The 7,816-nt window shown below is 54.1% G+C and overlaps 1 long non-coding RNA gene across 1 annotated transcript in view; it reads left to right on the top strand.

The window, feature by feature from the left end:
* The first annotated feature begins 2,078 nt into the window (after positions 1–2,078).
* LOC102250296 overlaps positions 2,079–7,816 on the top strand; it is a 14,955-nt gene continuing 9,217 nt past the window's right edge. Inside the window, exons 1-2 of the long non-coding RNA XR_001361272.1 lie at positions 2,079–2,142; positions 2,226–2,239. This is a non-coding gene — a long non-coding RNA (uncharacterized LOC102250296). The remainder of the gene's footprint in view (positions 2,143–2,225; positions 2,240–7,816) is intronic.

Raw genomic sequence — 7,816 nt, 5'->3', positions numbered from 1 at the left:
CTCACGTGTTTGCTCATTGACCTGATCCCAGGGAACATGAAACCTCCTGCCTCTTTAGGACAGGAAGTAGGTTTGCACCTGGGAGCCTGGAACCCCCCTGAAGTCTGGCTGCCCCCTTCCTCCCACAGAAGTAGTGAGAGGGTGCCCCTAGTGGTCACACTTCAGAGATGGTTTCAAGGTCCCCAGAAAAGACACTGGGGTGTAAAGGTGGGGAGGCCTCAGTGAGCTTTTAAACTGACATAGAAACTTACATGCATGTTGAAGATGCTCTATCCTGGCACCTGGGAAAATGGACTTTTCCCTAATGTAGGTTTGTGTTTCCCTCAGCCCTCATGGTGCCTGACCACCTGGCTTCAGGTGGGTCCCCCACAGCGAGGCCCAGCATCAGCCTGCAGGAGAGGGGGTCTGGGTGGTTCTTCCTCATTAAGTCTCTGGAGAGAGGTTCCAGCCCAGCTCCCCATGCACCTCTGTACCCTGGCACCTGGGGCTGCCCTTCTGGGGGCCTCTCCATCCTAGTTCCCCTCGTACCAGCAACACAGACAACCACCAGGTCTGTTGGTCCACCTGGCAGGAACCTGGCTGCCTGCATGCTGTGCTGGGGCCTCCACAGTGTTAACTAGACATGGTGGGAGGGGCCCTAGTCCATGAGGCTCAGTGGATAGAGCATCAGACTTCAGACTGAGGGGTCCCTGGTTCAATTTCTGTCAAGGGCACAGGCCTCAGTTGCAACCTGGATCCGTGCCTGCAGGAGGCAACTAGTCAATGTGCCCCAAACACTCTCTGCCTTGCCTGCATCCTTCCACTTTGTCTAAAAATAAGTGGGAAAATATCTTTGAGTGAGGATGAAGAAAACTAAATACATAAATAAAGAAATATATTTTTTTAAAAAAAAGTAAGAAATGGTAAGAGGAAACGCAGTCTTAGTACCAAGCCCAGGAAGGACCATGTGCATGTTCCCCTAGGAATGATGATGGAGCTCAGACACAGCTCAGTTTTTGAATAAAGAATGACAGCGGCCTCACACGGTGGGTGTGGACATGGTGTGAAGCCTTTTGCTGAAAAAGCATGTTGGTTTCTCTGGGTCACACCCGCGTCAGGACTCCTGACCACATGTTATCACTTTCCATGGGCAGAGCCTGGGCGTCAGGCTTTAGGTTGATCCTTAGGTGCTTTCTCTCTATGTTTATGCTTCGCATGGGTTGGTGGTTGTTGTTTTTCTCTCCAGATGCATTTTCCCGCTGGTTGGTGCTTGTACACCAATTCATGTCCGGGTCTGTCTTTCCTGATTCTTTAGGATTTTCCATGTGAATAATCACGTCATCTCTGAATAGAAAAGGTGCCTCATCTCTGCGATCCCCTGCACCTCGAGGAAAAGCCAGGAGGCACTGGGGCAGTCCCTGCACATCACATACCACCCCACAACCCACCAGGATCCCTATCCAGTTCCCAAGCTGCCCCTGGGGCCTGGAAATCCCTAGGGCAGGTCTTCAGGACACACTTCCTGTGTCCAGCGTGAGGCACCTCATCAGGAGGCAAAACGCCAGCCCAGGCCTATGTCCTTCCCCTGTGGGTCCCCTGGTCTGAGGACACTCACTTGTACCCTCTGCTCCCAGGATCCTCAGCTGCCCAGCTCTGGGGGCCACATGGTGTGTGTCTGACCCACAAGCACCTGGCATGCGACCCCAGAACACGGGGATGGGGCCTCATTCTCTTCACTGATTTGTACTTGTTACCTAAAGGGACTAAGGTGTGTCACTGGCCCTCAGTTCTGGTGGAATAAATGAATGAATGAAGTCCAATCAATTAATGTGAATGAACAGGCCCTGGAATTGGGGTTAGGTCCACAACGCCCACCCCCAGGGGCTCCCCACTGAGCACCCTTGTCTGTGGCCCCTGCCTTGGGTCCCACTTGCCCAAGGACCTGGCTCTGGAGAAATTTGGCTGAAGAACTGTAGTCCATGCCTCAGTGGGCTGTGTGCACCCGGGGCCTTATATCAGTGAGCGACGCACAGGCAAATGCCAGGCGTGGCTTCCTGTATAAATACAGCCCCAATGGGGCCGCAGAGCCTGCTGAGTCTGGCTGACCCAGGGACATGGCTGTCTCCTTCCTCATCTGCCTACCCGGGCTGGGGCTCCCCTGGGGTCAGTGTCTGGGGTCCTGGGGATTCACAGGCGTGTTCACAGAGATGTGGACTGATTAACCTTGTTGCTTCCTTCTGTCCCAGGTGTCCTGTCCCAGGTGCAGCTGCAGGAGTCAGGCTCCTCGGTGGTGCAGGACTCGCAGACCCTGTCCCTCACCTGTGCCATCTCTGGGGACCGTGTCTCCAGTAACAGTGCTGCTTGGCACTGGGTCAGGCAGCCCCCAGGGAAAGGGCTCCAGTGGCTGGGAAGGATCTACTTCAGTTCCAAGTGGTGCAGAGAGTACGCGCCATCTCTCCAAAGTCGGTTAGTCATCGACCCAGACACGTCCAAGAACAAATTCTCCCTGGAGCTGAGGTCCGTGACCACTGAGGACACGGCCATGTATTACTGTGTAAGACACACAGTGAGGGGAAGTCAGTGTGAGCCCAGACACAAACCTCCCTGAGGGAGACAGCAGGGCTGGGCTGCAGGGAGCTTCGAGAACACCAGGGGGCACTGAGGACCAGCACAGGCCCAGGACCAGGAGCAGGTGCAGAGTTAAGCAAAGATAACATTTCCTGCTATGTCTTAAAATAGTTTTGCTCCGAGCAACAGAGCTCACAGAAGGCCTTTTCTATGTCTAGGTTTAGGGATTGTATTTATGATCATAAAAGGGGCTCTGTCTTTATTCTGACATAATCCAGGGACTGAAAGGAACCTCCCAGGAGGCTCTGATCACACATTCCTACCTGGGCAGTCCTGGGGGTGGGCCCGCCCCAGGCCTATAACTTCTTTACTAAAAGGCTCATCTTTCCCTTGAGCAACCCCGTCCATTGTTCCTGTGCATCTGGGTTAACACACCTGTGATATCAGCATGACCACCCTCAGGAGAGAACCTCCTGGAAACTGTCCTGTCATCCAGTCCCTGCCTTGCTCTCTCCCACCTCCATGTCACCTTCCTCACCTTCCCGCCTTAACTTCAAATGCACAAACGCAGCTACACCTAGTTATTCTCCAGAGCATTTGAGGTCTGGCTTCCCAACTGTTGCCAGTCTGGCTCCAATAAAAGCTTGTAAAACATTCTCTTCATGTTTGGACATTTCTTACATCAACATATCATCTTTTCTTTATTTACAACATACGTTCATACCTGCTTCTTTCCCATGTAGAGGGGGAAGTGCACACAATTATTTAAAACCTGCGACCTCGCCAGGATGAGGGCTAAAGAGTTCCCGTGTGTGGGAGGGAAAACAAGTTTGCTGTTGGTTGTCATGGACCTCAGGTTCCCTTCCTTAGGAATGAGGCCTCTCCAGCTGTGCCCATCTCCCCTGTGACACGTTTCCAGGTTCCCCTGGGTGAGTGAATTGGCATAAAACCCACAACATACGTGAACCACGTTGACGTAGTTGACATTCACACGTCCAAACCTGTGGAGAGTTTTTCAGAGTTGATCTGAGCCAAACCTAGGAGAGTTGCAAGGAAGCAGGATCTCAGATGCCCCTGACAATGCCAGTGTCACAGTTGCTCTCACAGCTTCTCTGACACGTTTGGGATTGAGGAGGAGGAAGGAAGGCGTTTGGGATTGAGAAGGGAGGAAGGAAGGCTGCTTGGAGGTGGGAGAGAGCCCACTGGGGGTTGGATTGCAGGCACTTAACAAGGGTGCTCTCCTGAGGGTGGTTAGGGCTTGTTTTAAAGGAGTGTTGACCTCCATGCTCAAGAACTATGGGCAGGACTGGCTTTAGGCAAAGAGAAGCCTTTTACTAAAAAGCTAAGACCTGGGGGTAACTCCCCCCATAATGGCCCAGTTAGGGAATTCTGACCAGATCACCCTGAAAGGTGACTGTCAGTCACTGGGCTCCAGTCTATCTTGTTTCTTCCACAAAGTGCACAGTCTGTGGCATGTGGCACTTTCGCTGTGCTGCGCGGCCATCACCTCCTGTGCCCACTTCCACAGCATTTTGATTGCAGCCTGGAGAAGCCCAGCCCCCATTGCACACTGACTCCCACCCCCTCCTCCTCTCAGGCCTGAGAACCCCTCATCTCTGTGTTTCTTTTAAACCAGGACCCAGCACCTCTGAACCAGCAGCTTGGGGAGGTGCGAGCTGGGTCTGAGGCTGAGCAGAGAGCAGGGCTTTGGGATGAGGCAGCCACCCTGCACACCTCATCCATCAGCACGGTGTAGGCGGCTGATGGTGTTCATGGATGAGCCTTGCTTAGTGCAGCTGTGCAATGGGCTCATAATGTGTCCTCAGGGCAGGTCTCCCCTCTCCACACCAGGGCCATGGTTTCCCTTGGGAACCAGCAGTCGGCCCCCTGGCTTTGGGGTAGGTGACCTTGCTCAGACCTGGGGTGGGCATGGTCTCCTCTTGGGGCAAAGCGAGTGGGGGGAGTGGGGGCCTCATCCCCAGCAAGTCCAGCTGAGCTGGCCGGGGCCTGTGCTGCATGGGGCAGAGGGAGAGGCTGTGGGACGGGGCTGCCCCAGAAGAAGAGCTGAGGACTGACCTGCAGGTGGCCCCTCTGCCACTGAGAAGAGAGGGCCTCACCTGCCCCCAAGGACGACTTGGTGCCTCAATTTCTACCCAGGGTTTTGCTTCCAAAAGCCAATATGTTCCTTTTATTATTTTTTTATTCTCACCCAAAGATACTTTTCCCATTACTTTTCAGAGAAAGAATGGAAGAGAGGAGCGGGGGTCGGTGGGGAGAGAAACATTGATGTGAGAGAGGCACATGGATTGGTTGTTTCCTCAATGACCCTGACCAGGGCCAGGAGTGAACTGGCAACCTTGACCGGAAATTGAACGCGAGATCATGTGATGCCCGGGCCAATGTATAAACCACTGAGCAACACCAGCCATGGCTCCATTTGTAAAGACGGAACTTGTTCCAGTTTGAGAGGCTGGGAAAACAAGACCTTTGCACACGAACAGCAGGGAAGTTAAGTGAAATCTGTGGTTTTGGAAAGGCAGTTACAAGCTGTGACAGGGACAGCAGTTTACAGACTGAGGCTGTGGACACAGCATCCACCCAGCCTCTCCTGCCTCATCGCATGTAATCCATTGAGTTTTGTGGAAGATCTGAATGGGGAAAACAACAAAGAGAATCTTTCAGTCTCAAAATAAAAGCATCATTCAATGCAAGTTATTATTCCCAACCCCTGAAAGGCAACATGGTTCACGGCGGGTGAAGGAGAGGGAGAGGAAGCCCCATCGACGCACACCTGGGTCCTCATCAACACCCCAAGGATGGAGGACTCTCAATCCTGGAAGCTGCCCCCAACGAAATAGGGTCAGGGTGACCGGGTCTCAGGAAAGGAGGGAGGGAGGGTGGGTCAGACGGGACCGCCTGTGGCCAGCATCCTTGAGTCCTTTCCCATCTGGGGTCACCCCTAGGATGACAAGGTCAGGCATGCAGCCCAGGGTCCCAGCTGCACCCTTATATGCAGACTCCATGCAAATGGGGCTCTCCTCCTGCTCATAAAGAGGGCCCTGCCCGGCATGCTGGGGAGACACCCAGAAGCCACGTGCCTGAGACAGGACCCCAGTGGCTCCACCATAGACTTGGTGCCAAGCTGCATTTTCCTCCTGATCATTTTTCAAGATCATTTTCAGGATAGGGGAGCACTGAGACCTGTGCCTGTGCCTGTTTTGGCTTCCATGTGGTTCTAAGTCCAGCTTGTGTCTCTGTGTTTGCAGGTGTCCAGTGTGAGGTGCAGCTGATGGAGTCTGGGGGAAGCTTGGTTCTGCCTGGCGGGGTCTCTGAGAGTCTCTTGTGCAGCCTCTGGATTCACCTTCAGTAGCTACTGGATGAGCTGGGTCCACCAGGCTCCAGGGAAGTGGCTGGAGTGGGTCTCACTCATTACTGATTATGGTGGTAGCACATACTATGCCGATTCTGTAAAGGGCCAATTCACCATCTCCAGTGAGAATGCCAAGAACACGCTGTATCTGCAAATGAACAGCCTGACAGCTGAGGACATGGCTGTGTATTACTGTGCGAGAAAGACAGTGATGGGAAGTCAGTGTGAGCCCAGACACAACCTCCCTGAGGGAGGCAGCAGGGCTGGGCTGCAGGGGGCACTCAGGACACCAGGGGGCGCTCAGGGCCAGCAGGGGACACTCAGAACTACTGGACTGACTTAACTCAGGACTCACTAAACTCAAGAATGCAGCCCCAAAGGCATGTGCAGGGATTGGCCAAAGAGGGGTTTCCTTTACAAGTTTGTTTCCTCTTCATCATAAAAAAATAAAATAGCCCTGGTCGATTTGCTCAGTGGGTAGAGCATTGACCTGCAAACTGAAGGGTCCCAGGTTTGATTATGGTCAAGGGCATGTCCCTCTGTTGCAATGGCCTCCCCAGCTCGGGTCCTGGTCTGGGCTGTTGCAGGAAGCAACAAATCACGGGTTTCTGTCACATTGATGTTTCTCGCTGTCTTTCCGTCTCTCTTCCACTCTCTCTAAAATATCAATGGAGAAATATCCTCGAGTGAGGATTTAAAAATCTATATTAATAAAAAGCCCTTGGCTGTCATGCCATCACGACCAAAGGAGCCATGGCTCTCGCGGCGGGTGGGGCAGGGTGCGAGCTACAAGTGGTGAAGAGCTATAAGCTTTGGAGGGTTATAAGCGGTGGAAGGCTATAAGCGGCGGAAGGCTATGAGCAGCAGAGACCTAGGAGTGGTGGAGGGCAGGGCGAGAGCTACTAGCAGCGATGGTCAGGGCAGCCAGCTGAGGCAAGCAGAAGCAAGCTACTCATGCACAATTTCATGCACACTGGGCATCTAGTCTTACCGAATAATAGACAAACATGTAAATTAACCACCCCTCCACTACGCTCACCAGCCAATCAGGAGAGTATGCAAATTAACCCAACAATTTGCATATGTAGGGGAGAAGCAGCAGAGCAAAGCTCCATCCTGAGCAAAGGCCTGGGTCCCGGGTGCCAGAGGAAAACCGGTGCCGGCAGCCAGGGGAGGGGAAGGCCTATTGCACGAATCTCTTGGTGCAATAGGCCTCTAGTCCTATCTAATAATAGGCAAACATGGTAATTAACCATACCTCTGATACGCTTCCCATTGGCTAATCAGGGCGATATGCAAATTAACTGCCAACAAAGATGGCGGCCAATTTGCATACTTCAGGCAGGGCGGGGGAGCGCAAGCCGCCATCCAGGCCTCCGTGTGCTACCGGGGTGCCGATTGCCTTGCCAGAACCCTCCCCCACCCACCAGAGACAGGGTGCCCACTCCCATGTGCAATCTGTGGGAAGGCGGGGCTGGGGCAAAGGCAAGAGGTGAGGATTGCCTCAATCGAGCCCTCCCCAGGGCTGGGGTAAATGCAAGCAGTGCCGATCGCCTTGCCCAAGCCCTCGCCCGCCCACCGGAGATGTGTCCAATGCGATCTGGAGGCAGGCGGGGGCTGGGTCAAGGCAAGCGGTGCCCATTGCCTCGCCAGAGCCCTCTCCCACCCTCCAGAGACACCTCCCAATGCGGGGGGCTGGGATGAAGGCAAACAGCGAGGATTGCCTCACCAGAGCCCTTGCCTGCCCACCAGAGACACATCCCAATGCGATCTGGGGGCGGGCGGGGGCTGGGGCGAATGCAAGCGGTGCAGATCGCCTCGCCGGAGCACTCCCCTGCCCACTGAAGACACATCCCAATGGGATCTGGGGGGGGGGTGGGGGCTGGGGCAGGGCAAGGG

The sequence above is a fragment of the Myotis brandtii genome, unplaced genomic scaffold, assembly GCF_000412655.1.
Source record: "Myotis brandtii unplaced genomic scaffold, ASM41265v1 scaffold1595, whole genome shotgun sequence".
Taxonomy (NCBI): Eukaryota; Metazoa; Chordata; class Mammalia; order Chiroptera; family Vespertilionidae; genus Myotis; species Myotis brandtii.
Note: the sequence above shows the minus strand (reverse complement) of the source record. Positions and strands in the feature narration are given on the sequence as shown.